This window comes from Rattus norvegicus, chromosome 18 (genome assembly GCF_021556685.1).
Source record: "Rattus norvegicus strain SHRSP/BbbUtx chromosome 18, alternate assembly SHRSP_T2T, whole genome shotgun sequence".
Classification (NCBI taxonomy): Eukaryota; Metazoa; Chordata; class Mammalia; order Rodentia; family Muridae; genus Rattus; species Rattus norvegicus.
Genome location: NC_141551.1, coordinates 5,606,096 through 5,624,168, shown reverse-complemented (window position 1 = coordinate 5,624,168; position 18,073 = coordinate 5,606,096). Strand labels below are relative to the sequence as shown.

Sequence of the window (18,073 nt, the reverse complement as noted above, 5' to 3'; positions counted from 1 at the left end):
GGTCTGTATCTGGAACCTGGCTCATGGCTCACTCTTGATTCTTATTTGTACAATGAGTGAATGAATGAATGAATGAATGAATGAGTGAGCCTCTTCCTTTGTGATTTGATACTATTTGATTTTGAAACAAAACTTCTGGTGTACAAAAAAAAAATGCAGTTCTCCTTTACCCAGAGCACTAGACAGACTAAGGATATATATCATCAACTCAGAAATAAATATTTCCATCAGCCATGTAACAAACATGTTACCACTGATCACTTCTATCAGTCACATAACAATCATGTTGCCTCCTAACACATTAGTCAGCCGTGTATGTAGCAAACATGTTGCCACCTATCACCTCTGTCAGCCACATAACAAACATGTTGCCACCTATCACCTCCATCAGTCACATAACAAACATGTTGTAACAAACATGTTACCAGCTATCACCTACTCTCCCTATCCCTTCCTGAGGTTCCTAAAAATGGTTGTTTATGAGGCTGGAGCGATAGAACTGAACAGAGATGCTCTCCCAGAGGACCGGAGTTCAGTTCCCAGCACTGGATTGGGTGACTCTCAGTGTTTCTAGGAATCTGGTGCCTTCTTCTGACATTTTAGGACATCCACACACATGGGTGGCATGTGTCCCTATATATGCAAATATATTTAAAAATTAAATACTTTTCTCTTAAAAATGGTTGTTTATTTGAAAAAGTCTTAAATGGCCAAATGAACTATAAGTAAGATATTAAGTCTCAGTGGAAAAGAGAGAAGCTAATGACAAAAACCAGGAGAAAAAAATCACAGCATTATATTTTTATTTGCTTGTTTGTTTTATGTGTATGCATACTCTGTCTTCAAGCATACCAGAGGCATCAGATTCCAATACAGATGGTTGTGAGACACCATGTGGACCTCTGGAAGAGCATGCAGTGCTCTTATCTGCTGAGCATCTCTCCAGCCCCTACAACATTCTTAAAGACAGCCATTGAGGAAGAAGTCTTAGTGAACAAATAGGAAATAGGTTTCTTTTTCTTTTTTTTTTTTTTTTTTTGGTTCTTTTTTTCGGAGCTGGGGACCGAACCCAGGGCCTTGCGCTTCCTAGGCAAGTGCTCTAACCACTGAGCTAAATCCCCAGCCCCAGGAAATAGGTTTCTTACGTTGGGCTCAGTAAATTAAATGAACACTGCCAGTTAAGAATAGAGACACTGTTTTAAGGCCAAGCAATTCACAGAATCTTTAAAATCTTAGAGACATCAGAGTCCAGAAAGAGACAGAGCACTGCTAAATTGCTTTTGAATTTGGTTTCTAAATTTATAGCTACATTTTAGAGAGTGGTGTGTGTGTGTGTGTGTGTGTGTGTGTGTGTATGTGTGTGTGTACTGGTATGTGCATGCTAGGTGGACAAGTAAGAGAACAACTTTGGGTCTTAAGCAAAATGCCTTTCAATGTACTTTTTGAAACATTTATCGATGCACTGGAATATTTTTCTGATGTGTGTAGATGCATGTATACTTGTGTGTGGAGGTCAGAGGTCACTCATTTTTCTGATGTGTATAGATGAGGGTATGCTTGTGTGTGCAAATCAGAGGTTAACTTCTGTGTCACTCCTCAGGAACTCTCTACCTTGTTTTGGAGACAGGTTTGCTCAGTGTCCTGGCTTGTCAGTGAGTCCCAGGGGTCTGTCTGTCACCTCATTCATGGGACTCAGATAGTAAGTGTTTTCCATCATAATCAGCTCCATTTATTTATTTTTCTGTGAGTTGTAGGGGTCCAGGTCAGGGCTACACGGCTGCATGGCAAGCCATGTTGATTCAGCTATTCTCCAGCCCCTAGGGGACTCTCCTGTGTGCAAATAAAGTCTTTCCTGTTTCATTCACTGAAAATAAATATTAATGTTTAATTCATATTAATAAATTATTTTGTTGATGGTAACCAAATAACAACTTAGCTATTTAAAAGATGTTGAATAATTAGCAAAACTTAAATCAAACCCACACTGAGATATTACATCACATCCATTAGGGTGGCTAAAATCAAAGTATAGCAAGGTTGGGAAGAAATTGGAATTCTCACATATCCTTAGTAATGGGATGAAGACACTACAGTTGCTATGGAAAACAGCTCAACACTTCTTTAAACTGTTCCTTTTGCAGTTACCATGTGGCCCCTACTTCTACTTGTATTCGTATGTGACTGTTTGAATAAGAATGGCCCCAAAGACTCATATATTTGAATGCTTAGTCAACAGGAATTAAACTCTTTGAAAGGATTAGAAGGACTAGGAAGGATGTCCTCGTTGAAGGAAGTGTGTCACTGGAAATGTGCTTTGAGATTTTGAAAGCTCACACCAGCCCCAGTGTCTGTCTCTCCCTGCCTGCTGATTAGGATTTAAAGGTCTCAGATAATGTCTGTGTGCTGCCTTGTTTCCCACCATGATAATAATGTACTAAGACACTAAAACCATAAGCAAGACCCAACCCCCAATGAAATGGTTCTTTTATAACAGTTGCCTTGATCATGGAGTTTCTTCGCATAAATAGAACGGTGACTAGGATAGCATATCTATAAGAGAAATACAAGCATGGAAGGGTGTACATAAATGTTAGCAGCAGAATTATTCACAATGACCACGTGGTCAGAAGAATACAGATGTGTGTTACTTTACTGATGAGCAGGTCAACCATTTACATAACACGGAGTATTAATTGACCATAAAAGGAAGTGGACATTGATACATATAATTTATATCTTGGACAAACCTCAAAAACAATATGCTGAGGTGGAAAATGGCCACATGTTGTATAATTTTTTATATGAAATATTCAGAATAGTGAAGTCTATAGAGACAGATGATAGATTGTAGTTGCCAGAGTCTCAGAGCAGGGAAAAATGGGTAAGAATTGTTCGGGAACAAGGTGCCAACCACTAAGATGAGTCTTGTAAAGGAGAGCTTATTTAAATAGCCAGGGATGGAAACAAAAGAGCAAGCATTGGCAGAACGAGCATGTGCTACCACGCCCAGCTTTCCCGGTGACTTCAGGAGGGGCAGTCTCAGGTATCATGATTGTACTTGACTGACTGAGCCACTTTCCCGGCACTGGGAGAGTTTTAGTGTGCGTTCTTTGTTACCTCCTGCAATCTTTGCTCAGCATGTGCGTCCTCATTGTATTCCACAGAGCATACAGTGCACCACTTAAAAATCTTTCTATGATGGAATTAGAACTAGACCCAGTGACCCTGATGTCCTCTTTCATCAACCAAGTTGCTTAAAAAGATGCCAGAGGCCAAAAGACAAACCACATTCCATTGGAATTGGTCTGTGTTTTGCCTACATGACCATATGTGCACATACATGATTCTGGCATATGTTAAAGATAAAAGAGAACTTTCATGCTCATAAGAGAGATACACTTGTTTACTTGGTTTTAAAATGTCATCATTGAGATTGTCATTTTGCATAAATACATAGTATAAAACAGAAGTAAGTCTAGAGTAATTTCAGAAATGGTTGAAAATTCTGTTCTGATTTTAAACCAAAATTCATTCAATGAGTTTTTTAAACTAAGACTCAAGTTAACAACTCCATTTTAAAAACGCAAGCATTTTAACACAATGTAGTAATTTGACACTTAGCTCCGAGAGATAGGAAAATATGAGAAGTGTTTGGTTTTACAGTTAAACCATTCTATACCTGTAAAAGCAGAAAGTTTTGTACGTGTAGTAAAGACACTGTTTTCTCACATACTGCAGTTTCAAATCTGAGCTGTTCCAGACCGCAGCCAACAAAGGACATGGCCGCACAGTGCACACCGTGTGAGAGTTCCATGATGTATCTTCCGAATCAAGACAGCGGTGAGGTCATGTGACACCGATGGGAGTACAACCCATCGCTTTCATGTAGGAATCCAGGGCTTCAAGCTGCTTCAGCCCAACGTTCTCCTAATCAATCATTTTAACGTTATTTAAGATGAGAAACGGGTGCTTGTTTTACAACGGCAGACTCGGGGAAAATACTTTCACATTAATTAAGTTGGAATGTTATTGATACTACTTTATATATTATACATTCCGTGTAATGAGAGTTTCTTATTGACTTTGGTATATTAATCATATCAATGTTTTATGACAATATGGAAGGCATATCTTCTGCCACTAAGCCCATTCTTTAGACTTCCTGTCCATATGCTCCTTCTCTCATATCTTGCTTGTTTTCCTCACTGTCCTTCCTTTTTACATCAGTGACTCCCAGTTTCTCTGACACATTCCTTTATCCTTTCTATAAGCCTGGGTTATCTGTAACGAGCCTGCCGCCTCTAGTTCTACTCATTTCTCCCTAGCACTTAAGTCTCATCATTGGATGACAAACGGGCAATATCTCTGTAGAAAATGTTCCTCAGTTGGGTATTTTGGAGAACCAAGTTTCTGCCTCCACAGTACAGTCAACATTACAATGCCAACTATTGAGTACAGAACAAAAAGGAATAGACAGAGGAAGAAACATTCAATGTGCAGAAATGAACAACCTGGTAGGCAAGGGAGGGTGACACAGGGACCCCGCCTTCTGGACCTATCTCTGGGGAAAGCCCTAAGAGAAGCAATCTCATCAATCTTGTATCACACAGACATAGAGCTGAGACAGATTTTATAGATGCCATAGGAAGGCTGGTCTACTCTATCCACTTAATTTCCAGTCTTGCTTGGAGGATGTTTCTACAAGCAGAAAATACACTCCAACCAAGGCTTCCGAAGCCTTGATCTTTGCAGCTCCAAAGGCCATCACTGCATTAGAAAAAAGAGAAACAATGCTTTAAGTCGTGATTAGTGTATATTTGTTATAGAAGATGAAGGGTTTTATTATGACACATTTGTCCACTCATCTCTTGTACTCCACTAAGCAAACCATGTGTTAGAAGATATCCTGAACTGAGGCACTTTACGCTGGTGGGAGCTTTCAGCTCTAGGGCTGCAGTTACTACTGACGGGCAGCCATGTGACCCTCGGAGATCCTTATGGGTTTATAGTTTTCTGATGATTTCCCATGCTACACCAAACAATGCATTGATGTTGATAGTGGGGCATGAAAACTGAGACTAGGGTCACTAACTGGCCCTAAACTTACATTTCGAGAATAGCTCTCTAGTACTTTTTTCTGCCAGCATCTTTGGGACGAAGCTCCACTGATGTGTGCATGGCTCTCAACACCATTGAGGCAGGCAGTCTCTGAGGCCATTTTTCCCATGCTAGTGGAGTATGAGACTCTGTATGTATGTCACTTGGGTGTCAGCAGAGAACACTGTGACTCCTCTTGCTTTAGTGGGGGCTAGTTTTTCCCCCTCTGTCTCAGCATGGACCCTGCGACAGAGCTGAACCATCCCAGCATCACTTCCAGGCAGCCCCTGCCTTTCTTGTACTGAACAGATCACCCCAGATACCCTCATTTTTATCTACGTTCATTTTAAACCTTGCTATTGATTATTAATTTATTAATTGCTTCCTGACTTTGGCCTCCTTGTTATTAACTACCGCATACTTTAATGGTATCTGGCTCCCTCATTGCTGGTATTTTATTGCTTTGCCATCAATTCCCTATTCCCAGCTGCTGTTTGGATCCGTGTTCTCCATTACTGTGTTTCTTGGTTCCCTCTTCTCTCTGTCACAGCTGACTGCCTGTTTACCTCTGCCTCTGTAGACTTTCTTACTCCGCTCTCCCTATCAGAGCTGCTACAAATACTTTGTATCACTTCCCTTTGGCAAGTCCTTCCATGCCCCTCTACCTCCCTTCCTGGTGCCTTGGGAAGCATTGCTTTTATGTTTATATTCCGTAAACACAGGATCCTCGTCCCTCCTACTCCCTCTTTTTGAAAGGTCTCCACTATGATGCATTCCCCAGCTTTAGCGGCTGTCTCCCAGGGTGGCCATTTGTGTTCTTCTTTCTCTGCCACACACAGACTTTAGGGCTGGTTCCCACCTCACTGCTCCACCACTTACACTTCCTTTGAATGTATTGATCTTTTATAGGCTGGTGACTCATCCAGCCATGGCTTTGCTGCTCTATGTACAATATTCCTTCCCCCACCCCCTGACAAAATCGACCCTGTGTATACCATTCCCCTAAAACTGATGCATCTGAGAACTGGGTAATTGCTTTATATCCAGACCCATACTTAAGGAACCCTTGGAGGAGAGACCCTGTATGCGTGCTGTCTTGCACCATCAGTAAGAATACTGGCAGTCCACAGGGTGGTGTCACTGTCTTGCAGATGGGACTCTGAACCTGGGAGAGATGGCATTCTGTCCCCTTTAGTTGTTAGTGAAGGTGGGCTGGGAGGCTCCGCCAGCGCCGCTCCAGAGCACAATATTTGACCCCGGTGCTCTGCCAAGCCTGTGAACAACTGCTGTCCAGACTGCGTGGAGGCGGCCTCTCCGTGTCCTTGGCCTTCATCGAAAGCCACTTCCTTTTCCTAATGAAAGAGTTTAACCCTCGTTTTTTTTCCCTAGCAGTTTAGCTGGCATTTTCTCTCGTTACAGTGCTTTGTTAAGAGCATTCCATCTGTTCTTACCCCTCCGTAGGGAGGATGGCTGTCTGGCAGCAGACGATAGGTGCAGATGCAGGCAGGCAGGTGGGCAGGCTGGCGGCAGGTGGCCCAGGGAATCTGTCACCAAGCAGCAGGAAGTCACAGGACTGGTGATCAGGCAAATCTCTGAATGGACTCAGGGACACAAGGACCCAGTCCTGAGGGACCTGAAGGCCAGGGATTGAGCAGGAAATAAGGCTGTGGAGAAACGCTAAGGCAGCTATTCGAAACAGGGCACGCTGGGAGATTTTGGTACAAAATGGTGAGACAAAGCCCGGGGTTTGGGCTGTGGCCGGGTCTCCGTTAGTAGATTGCTTATCTAGCGTGTGTGAGGCAGAACTGTGTCAAACCAGGAATGCTAGCACACAGCTCAGGTGCCAGCACTTAGTAGATGCAAGTGGAAGCTCAAAGTCAGTTTTGACTACACAGCGAGCTTGGGGCCAACCTGGGCTACAAGAGGCCCTGTCTCAAAACAAAACAAGGACAAACATAAAAACCAGCCAAACAAATATCTACGCAGGATCCAAGGTCGGGGTGAGAGGAGGTAACACTACCACGTGGGATTCACCTAGAGTCAGGCGCAGGAGAGTCTGTGCCCTCCACGTGAAGTGATAAGGCGTTATCATGGTCCTAGACAAGTGTGTCTGGGTACAAGCGATGCTGTGCAAGAAGGCAGAGAATAGGTAATGTTTGTAAGTACCTTGAGGTCTTCCTAATGAATTCCTGACAGGACCCAAACTTTATTTCTATTTTGTGTTCATTTTTCTAGACTTGGACCAATTCATCTTCTTTTAGCTCTCTCTCTTTTTTTTTTTTTTTTTTCCCCCGGAGCTGGGGACCGAACCCAGGGCCTTGCGCTCGCTAGGCAAGCGCTCTACCGCTGAGCTAAATCCCCAACCCCCCAATTCATCTTCTTACTTAGGGACATAAATTTGCTTTAAAGGGCTTAGGAAGTCTCTAAAAGAGATCCTGCTTTCTGAACGCCAAATAACCAGTAGCTTGGATGTGTATTTGTAGAAAACATTTTGCTTCTTGAAGTGGAAGAAATAATTTTTTCAAGCAAGGGTAAAATGATATTGAATGAGTCAGATTTTTTTTTGTGATTTCCCCTGTGGCTAAGTGCTGGCTGGAGTTTCAGGTTTAGTCTGTGTCTCTGAGATCAGAAGCCTTGCTGATCTACCCACACGGAGAAGTTTTCTGCTGCTGTCATTCCATCTACTTCTTGGTTATGTGAAAATAGCAAATGCCCACAGAGAAAGAGCTGTAGGCCCCACCTGCACCCCAGTAGCAGCCAGTGCAGTCTCCCCCTTGATTGCTTAAGGTAACAAGTTACCTTGCTCACCTCATGCAGCCTGCAGCCACAGCCTAAAGTGACACATGTACAGGAAAGGTTTAGGGTGGGGTTAATTTTCTGCTATAACTCAGTGCAGTTCACTGTCAGACTCCCTCATAACCTTCTAAAGAAAAACAAAAACAAAAACCCCAAAACAAACAAACAAACAAAACTGTCCTCCACTGACGGGCCATGAGCACCCAAATTTCTGAGGACCATGCAAGTTCCAAGGGTTGATGTACCAGCCATGCATAAAACAAAGTCAAGAGGGTTGACTATCACCCTCTGTAGATATCAGATCTGTTGGTGCTAACACCATGCCAACCTCATGTTACCATTGTGGCTAGATCTGAACTATCCACACACCCCTCAGGCAAACTGGGCTGAAATTCAACCACTTTGTAATCTATGAGTTGAAGTTTTGAATAGTCATGACAGAGATAAAATGCCATAGTTACTAGAAGCCTAATAATAAGATAATAAAAATAACAGCTACCTTGAATAGCCAACGTGTATTGGTTGAAGGCTTAATTATTTATCTCCATAATGCCTTTAACTTCCAGGATAACCCGACTGGGTGAGTGTAGTGGGGACTGCTGGTGCCCACCCAAATGCCCAATCTGATTTCAGAGTCATGCAGTGGAGTAAGACATCTGGATAAAGACTACACTTCCCAATCTCTTCCAGCTGGGTGACATCCATTGCTAAGGTAGGACCCATCTGGACCTTAATCCCTTTCTGCCTGTGGCAGTGAAGCTTCAGTGGAGCAGACAGGGACAGTACCCTGGGAATTCCAGTGAACTGGGTTGGAGAGAAACTCACTTTCTGAAAGAGCGGGGGTGGCAGAGTCGTCCTGCAGCGAAGGCTGCTTTGTGAAGTAAGATGCTTTTGTTCAGTTTGTCCTTGTGTTGTTTCTTCAGAGGAGGGGATCTCCCTTTTCCAGTAGTTTGTTCTCATTCTCCTAATATTTATTAATAACACTATTGCTTTGGGGTTATAAACAAAGGGGCTGATGTACGGCAAAGCTAAATGATTTTGAATGCAGTGACCTCAACCAAGATGGAGATTGACAAATTTCCTTTGGAAGGACAATTTGAGAATTAGTTTATAAAAGGAAATGAGTCCTTTAAATTTTAGAACCCAAAGTGTTTGTAGAGAAACCAGAGTACCATTCGGAGCTGACACCACAGGGTGATTCTGAGAAGCCAGGGTGGGGTGTTCTGGAGTGTGCCTCCAGTCTGGGCTCCATCAGAGGTCACTCGAAGTCATGGGAGCTTCATCCTACTATTTGTGCCCACCAATTGTGCCCTGAAAGAAATACCTCAACATCTCTTCTCTGCAGGGACCACAGGAAGATCTTAGTAAAACGTAGATTCAAATCCAAGAAATCTGGATTTCTAGTTCACAGACGGAACCCGAACCCTGCAGACCAGAGGAACACACTTAGAATAACAGGGGTCTGCATGACTTCCTGCTACTAGCAGCAGAATCTTATAGCTTAAGAGCCAACTGCATCGAGAGCTCGGGATATTGAAAGGAACACACTATATGTTAGCTGTCAACAACTACAATTCCAAGGATGAGGTGACTGTCCAGAAGAACACCTGGACTGTGCCTTCTGTCTGCTTTGAATGACTGGACGCACAGATTTTGCATTGCTGTTTTGTGGCTGATAGGGTTTTATAGTCACGAGATGTAGGGGTAGGCTATAGATCAAAATATATTTTACTTGTTTGACTGGAATCTATGGGGAAGGGGCGAAATGGCCAATTGATTATAATGCAGAATATAAAAAGATCAAGGTCCTACAGCACACAGCCACAGCGCTGTCCATAGACCGGGAGCTGGTGCTCACGGGAAAATGTTCGTGTAATATATGAGGCATTAAAAATTCTGTTACATTATCCTTGCCACCAAGATTGTAATGAAAACGGGGAATGGCCCCAACTTAACCCGTTCCCATTACAATCATTAGATTGTAATCTTGTGTTCTTTCCTCAAGAGAATGCTAAATGAGATTTTAAACAAAAGAGAGGACAGAGAAGTATGGAGAACAAAGCAGCAAATAGAAATTGGAAAGTTTAAAAAAATGATGCATGATAGACTTTTCTGTGTTCGTGGGAGGCATTCCCTTCACTTTAGAAATATGAACAGAGCAAGGAATGGTATAAAGGTTGAACAGCTGTTCTGTAACCCAAACATGGTAACTATTTTAAACAAAAAAAGGTCATGTACTAATTTGGTCTTACCCTTTATAGCTTAGTCCACGTTAGAGAAACGTAAATGAAATTGACAACCTGTCCCTTCAAAATACCAAGAACACTTTAAAAGACAAAAATAACCAAAAGCCACTGAGAGGATGAATTTTGATGGGAAGGCTGTTTATCTATACGTAGTTCATTTCCTAACTCCTTCCATTTGTGCCCCACCACACATAGACTTAAGTCCTATGACCCCTTGCTTCATTTGTTTTTATGTTACCTTCTGGGAAGGAAAGCTCTCTCGATGTGACACACAATTATGTGTAAATTAGTATTCTCATGAATAGAAATTTTCTGAAAGATACGTCCTCTGGAACTGATGGGAGACCATGGAATCCTAGCAAGCCTTGGCAGCTTTTCAGAGCCATATATACTAATCAAACTGTTTATTAAGCACTTTATAGGTCCAAGTATTAGAATGATGTCTATGAGCCTGCAATCCAGGCTCAGTTGCCCTTGATTGCAAGCATACTTACAGGTCATCTACATATGGGATGGGTATGGTAGCAAGAGTCAGGGAAATAAGTTTATCTTGGTTACTTTTCTGTTCCAGAGTAAAACCCCATGAAAAAGACAACTTATAAAAGAAAGAATTTTATGGGGTGCTTGCTTCACTTCCAGTTTTGGAGGATGAGTCATTGATCATCCTAGCAAGGAGCATGATGGCAGACAGGCAGGCAGGCAGGCCTGGCACTGGAGCAGTAGCAGGGAGCTTATACGATAAGACGACAACCATCACCAGGCAGAGAGACACAGACACAGACACAGACACAGACACAGACACAGACACAGACACAGACACAGACACAGACACAGACACAGACACAGACACAGACTGCACACAAACTGGGGAGATGTATGCTTTTGAAACCTCAGACCCTATCCTCAGTGACACATCTCTTCTAGCAAGGACACACCTCTCAATCCTTCCCAAACAGTTCCACTAACCAAATATTCAAATAGATACATCTATGAGGGCCATTCTGTAGACATAGCATAATACACTTTTCATCTTTTTGGTTCAATATTTTCCTAGCTCCCACCAGGATGTTTTTTCATCTTTCTTTTATTTCCATGATGTTTCCATTACATAGCAGCTCGTAGCCATTCATTTGTTTATTTATTTGTATAATAACAGTCCCCACTGCCTGACTAGCTATGATGTGGATCTTATCTTTCCTGTTCAGCACTGTGGCAGTTTGAATGAGAATGGCCCCTGTAGGCATATGTTTAAATGCTTGGTTCACAGTTGGTGGGACTATTTGGGAAGGATGAGGAGATATAGCCTTGTTGGAGGAGGTATGCTAATTAGCTGTATTCATCCATTCTATAGAATACATGTATGTACTTCATAACATTATATTATATATGATAAAAGAGAATGTACATTAGAGCTTTCTAATTGCTTCGAAACAATCCTAATGGAAGCAAAATAAAGGAAAAAGAAGAAATTATTTTGGCTCACAGCCTTTAAGGCAGGGAAGGAAAGGAGTGTCACAGCTGGGTACATGGAGACTGGAGTTCACAAGTATTGCTTTTGCTAATAAGGAAACACGTGGCTTGAGTTGAAGGCTAGTACCCTTAAGGTATAGCCCTCAGCAACTCACTTCCTCAAGCTAGATCCTATCTCCTGAATGGTCTACAACCTAGGAAAACATATACAAACAAAGTTGTCAACTATGTGAGCCTGCAGGGGCCATTTCTCATTTAAGAGTCATGACATTCTGCTCTTGTCCTGTGTAGGCTAATGGCCATCACATAATTCAAGATGCATTTATTCAAACTTCAAATGTCCCTATAATCTTAATAGACTCATGTCTCTTTTAGACTCAAGAGAAACCCCAAGCCGTGGACCCCTGTAATATAAAAAACGACCAAATAAAAGCAATAAATAAACAAAGAACCACAGCCAATTTCATATTTCTGATATACAATGGCACAGAATAAACTTCTTCAGTTCAGAAATAAGGAAGAGGAGAGAGGATCAAGGAAAGGCAAGAACAGAACAAGATCCCACACCGGTATTGCAAACACCAAACTACAGCTCCATATCTGACATCCTGGGTCCTGGTGATGCTTGAGGCTTTAGGAGACTTGGATGGCCTCATTCCTACAGGCTTAATGCCTGAACTATCCATGGCTTCTTTCTTTCCTTAATGCCTACAGCTTTCGTTGATGCATAACTTATATTCCTGGGATTCCCCTCTGGTCCTTTCTTCAGGAACCTGCCTCCTGCAGATTGTCTGGCATCACAGACATTTCTGGAAGCACAGTGTGAGCCTCCATGATCCAGTATTCTTGTATCCTGCATCTGTGTGTTTCTAGTTAGCACAATGTAGCCAGCATTGGTAATACTAAGTTCTGCTGCCAACTGAAGCTGAAAACTGACCCTAATGGAGCATGCCTTATACTGTCCTCCCTGGGTCCGTGTGGCTTAATCAGGGAAAACACTTCCCTAGGAGTTGTTCCCAGCAACAGCACCCTGGATCCTATTAAATGAATATTTTCCAACTAGGGTTTCATTTTTGTACCCTAAAGACCTCAGTGGATGCAATATTGCCCTGAACAAACCTTTCCTGTTATACTACGGTGACATTTGGCGTTTCTCTTTAGTGACACCGGTCTCTAACTGTTGTGGTAGTTTTGTCTTCACCAACCTAGTTGGCATCTCATTCAAATCAGGCTAAAAGTGGTGAGGACCCCTTGCCATACTCTAAGGGGTATATCGTTTTGAAATTTCCTCTGTTACGTAAATTAGTTCGTTACCTTTAAATTAAGGTTCACTCAAACAGTCAGTCCTGGATTGGATACTTTGCCAGAATATCACACGAATAGCCTCAAGCGTGACTTCTGAAACTTCACGAGCAAGGAGGACGCTCACCAGCTTCATGTCTGCCGCTATTCCAGTCCTCGGCTCTCTCACTGCGATAGCTCATTACTCTGATCACAGACTTTCTGGGCTTCTCCAGCCCTCAGCTCTGAACTCGTCCACGTTTTTCCGGTGAGCCAGTTCTAAAGGCCTAGGAAACACATGGCAGGCTCATCAGAGCAATGATCATGGTTTATGGTAGAGCTTTCTGCCACCATGACAGGACCTGGAAGAAATAAATAACTTAAGAAAGAACGACTTCTCTCAAATCATGGTGTAAAGGCCTTCGGTCCACACAGCAGAGAGGTACGGTTGCTGGGGTGGTTTGCTCCATGACAGTTGGAATGTATGGCACCCAGAAGGAGCTGCTACTTGTTGACCTGGGAGTAGAGAGCCCAGAAGCAGGGCTGGCCTATAACCGTCAAGGCCTGTCTTTTAGCAACACACGTCCTTCTAGCTAGCCCCTGTCTTTGGAAGTTTCGGTGACTCTCCAACGCTGTTTAAACACTTGAGCTTGTAGGGTCTATTTCATATCCAAGTCATGCACAGCACAATGTTATCTGCCAATTAAAAGGAAGAAACCACTGTCCGTGCCATAGGAGGAAACAAACACCAAAACCTGGGGAGAAATTGAGTGGGAAGTGATGTCATCAATTGCCATTTTGTATACAGGGATCAGGGATGGCTATGAGTAAGTAGAACCTATGGAAGGGAATACATGTGTGAGAAACGAAGTCAGACTTTGCTCCTCTTTGGGAAGGACTTACCAGGGAGAGGAGTCTCTGCATGGTGCTGAGCTGGGAGACAGCTTGGACAGTTTTGATGAGTGCATGATTGTGGTATGGCTGGATGTGTGTGCTGTGGAGGAAGGGATAGAATCAGAAATATAGAAGGAATGGGGCTTGGCAGATAGAACGCCTGCATTTAGTCCTGGTGAGAATTTTGGGTTGTAATCAAGGTGGCTGAGGAGCCACTGCAAGTTCTTGAGTAGAGGGGATGGCTTGAGCAGATTCAAGTATTTAAAGGAGTGCGCTGGCTGCTGTGTGAGAGCAAAGGGGGAAAGCCAGCTGCACAACAGGAGGACTGGTGTGCTGGCAAATGTTTGACGACCGGCTCTGCAAAGGCAAAAATAAGCAAACAAACAGAATTAGAATTTGCTAAAAGAGAAGGCAAAGAAAATAACAGGGGAGTGAGAGCAATGCAAAGAGGGAATCTAATTAGAATGGGTCGGAGGCTGGGTCTTCTCAGCAGAAGTGACATTTAAGGAGAGACCTGGGCAAGCCAGGTATACATCAAAGGTCACCAAGGCTGCTTTCCTGGATTCAAGTAGGACCATCTGTCAGCGAGTCCAGACGCTGGGAAATGTACTTAAGAAAAATAAACGAGCGTTCACTAGGGAAAACATATTCTTCTGCTTCCTTTGGTAACATATTCCTGTGTTTACTAACCCAAGTACTCAGGGGATTCATCCTTGCTCTAACTTGTGTCCACCCTACCACACTGAAAACCGTTTCTTTTCTGCAGAGAGGAGAATGGAGAGTATTCCTCAGAGCCCCAAATTTGGGCTCGTTACATTTGGACATGTCAGCGCGTGGGGCTGAAGCCCAGGGTTACAGATCTGCCGGCTTGCCACACTCATCCTGATGGCTGACACGTTATTCCGGCAGAGTTAAGGGAGACTATTGACAAATTTGAATGACGTTGGGAGTCACCTGAGCTGCTGCGACACCGCCTGCTCAGCTTTCCTTACAGCCTCCGGACACCAGCACTAAATAAGATACAGAGCAACCCACAAAGGGACTTGCCCTGAGGGCTTTTCAATTCCCACTGTAAAGCCCAAGGATTCCTGAAGCGAGTGGAAGGAAATGAGAGGAAAAAGCAGCTGAACAGTTCATTGAATCTGTTCAGAGTTTATGTGTCGTGTTGTTTTGACAGCTTTTATGGGTGTGTTGCATGGAGACAGTAATAGAGAAGCAAGGTGGGAACTGAGCAGGCACATGAATACAGAGAAATTACCAATGCAACGTATATGCAATTATATAATTATGTCAGGGCTGCGGCGCATTCTGTAACACCTCTGCTGTGTTTACTGTTTTTCAGGTCAAGAATTCAGTTTTGAAAGAAAGAGACTTTGAAGGGATAATGGATAAATGCGGGAGGAAAATGTAAATGCTGAGAGCCCGTGGTTGGTAAGGCCTAGGAAGAGAGAACAGGATCACCAACAGACCACTGGGTGCAAGTGTGGCAGAAGGTGGGGGAGGGGAGGCACGAGAGAGAATAGCCCGGAGAGACTTCCTAGAGAGGCAGTGATATCCGAGGGTGCTGGATGACTTCTCTGTGTGGGATGTTTTGGAGACGGGGGTTGGCTCTGCACCCATCTCATAGCTCAGACTGAATAAATGCTTATGAACAACCATATTGCTTTAGACTTTGGCTCAGCATCGCAGATACATGGATGACTACATACATACATACATACATACATACATACATACATACATACAGAATGATAATTTCCTAACTATCACTGAAATGGAAGCAAGGCAAATTCTCTGGCATAGCTTTACACATTCCTAAGAAACTACACAATGTAGTTTACAGGGAAGCGGGAGAGGATTCACTAACAGTCTTCTAAATTATTCCATAGTCGTTTGGCAAATAGGTTCACAGTGATGGTCATATTATACAAATATGTGTAAAATCGTAAGCATATTCTTACTGAAGAGATACACAAGAAACAATAGAGTAACTATGTATTAAGATTACTTCTTGACAATCTGACACAAACCTAGGGAATCTCAATTGAGGAATTCATTGGCCACAGACATGTGGGTGGGACATTTTCTGGATTGCTGATTTATGTAGGGGCCCAGTCCTTATGGAAAGTACCATCTCTAGGCAGATCAGCCTGGGCTGTGTAAGAGAGGTAACCCAGGGAAGCAAGCCAATAAACAGTATTCCTCTGTGGCCCCTGCCTCGTTTCCTGCTTTGAGATCCTGTCCAGACTTAGCTTCATGATGGACTGTAACCCACAAGCTAAATAACCCCTTTCCTTTCTATGTTGCTTTTAGTTAGCGTTTATCACAGTAACAGAAACCAAACCGTGACAGTGTGCCTTGGGGACACAAGGTTGGCATGGGGAACAGTTCCAGAGCACCAGAGATGACTGAAGAAGGCTAGAGGGAGAGTCTCTGTAGACTTATAGGTAAATTTAAAATTAAGCATGAAAATAAGACAAATACAAAAAAGGAAGGGACCGTGTCGTTTAGATGAGTTATTTAATCTTGACAATAAACTAGACTCTTGGATTGCGGTCAGTTTTTCCCACCTTACTAGTGTATCTGTCTGAAATCAAGCATCTGTTTTCCCTTTGTGTGCAGAAGCAGCATTTGGAAGTGGGATGTCCACTTGCACACACAGCTACCTCTCCCCATAGTCCATGGTGAGAGCACAGTTGGTCCCTTAACCGACTCCCTTATTCTTTAGGTGTTAAATCGATTGTCACTTCCTCCAGGAAGTCTGTCTTTAGTTAGATGTTCCCAACTGTTGTCCCCATCATCTTGTTTTGGAAAACCCAGGTTTTAATCACAAGTATATGTGTGCATGAACGTGTGTGTGTGTGTGTGTGTGTGTGTGTGTGTGTGTGTGTGTGTGTGTGTGTGTCTGTGCGTTGGATTTACTTTCTCTGTAAGGTCTGAGGACCTTCAGTGAGGTGCTTGTCTTTACTGCTCCTGCACCAGGTGCCAGTCCTCTGACTCATCACAGGCCCACAGTAAATATTTCAACTCTTAGATCATCATTGCTTTAAATTGCCAGGATTTTTTTTGATATAAAGGAAAGTACTTAACAATATATAAAAGACCAAAAATTGTAGTATTAATTCAAGTCCTAAGTTCTTCACCTGAGAGCAAGGATTCTCGCCGTTTTCCAGGAGTGGAAAACAGAAAACACAATATGAAACTGTTCGTTGATGTGTCCTTATTTATCTGGGTGAAGGTTGAAGAATGAGATCTGGCAGACGCAGGAATCGACACTATTGTTCCTTATTTTAGATTTTCCATTCATCTTATTAACCTGGATAAAAGGTCATTTGTTCTTTTATTTGGGGATCTTAGGATGTTCATTCTTACCAGATGGCACAGATTCCTCAATGTGTCCTTGCGTCATCTAGTTACCTCTCAGGGTCTTTGGTTCACTCTTCATTCTTCAGGATTTCTTCTGAAGCAGCCCTTGAGTGTGGAGTACACATAACAAGCACCAGCGGTTTCTACCTGCTTGACTAGTTCAAGCCTCTCTGCTCTCAGATATGATTTCACTCATCTGAGTATCTGTGTGAACACAGGAAACTGTTCTCAGGGCTGGTGCTTCAGTGCCTATGACAGTGAGGGGGAAGGGCAAATCAGATAGCATATGAGGACTGAGGGGAGAGAGAGTGTGTGTAGTCTAGCACTATACCAAGATAATTTGGATATCAAGTGCCCCTCCCAAAAGGCTAGTGTATCGGTGGCTTGGTTTCTGTTGCAAAAAGGCTTTAGAACTAACATTTTGGGAAGTGATTGAATTATAAGGACTCGATTTAATGGGTGAATTAAACTATTACTATGAATTTTGAATTATGGAGTTATAATTTGGTGACATTCTTGTGAAAATAGAATCTGGGGTTGGAAGGATTAGACCCCTGAAAGTGTACCTCTGTCCTCTGTCCACCATCACTCCTTCTTTCTGGACACCATGAGAGGAGTAAAGAGTAATATCATTCTTCCATGCCTGTCTGTCACTGTGTCTGTCTAGATTTGATGAAGGCAGCTTACGACAGGCTCAAATCTGCCTTTAAAGTGTTTCCCTTAGGCACATCTCTCTCTCTCTCTCTCTCTCTCTCTCTCTCTCACACACACACACACACACACACACACATGCACACACACACACACACACACACACACACACACACACCTGTTACTAACACGAATCTGATCTAAGAGTCCTGTAGCTAGACATATACAGGAAGGAAATGAAATCAGGACCTCAGTGATGTCTGTAGTCCATG

At 42.9% G+C, this 18,073-nt stretch overlaps 1 long non-coding RNA gene across 1 annotated transcript in view; it reads right to left on the bottom strand.

Annotated features, from left to right (window-relative positions):
• Window positions 1-3,379: 3,379 nt before the first annotated feature.
• LOC147999663 (uncharacterized) overlaps window positions 3,380-18,073 on the bottom strand; it is a 31,772-nt gene continuing 17,078 nt past the window's right edge. Inside the window, exons 2-3 of the long non-coding RNA XR_015642477.1 lie at window positions 12,924-13,177; window positions 3,380-4,767 (exon numbers count right to left, since the gene is read on the bottom strand). This is a non-coding gene — a long non-coding RNA (uncharacterized LOC147999663). The remainder of the gene's footprint in view (window positions 4,768-12,923; window positions 13,178-18,073) is intronic.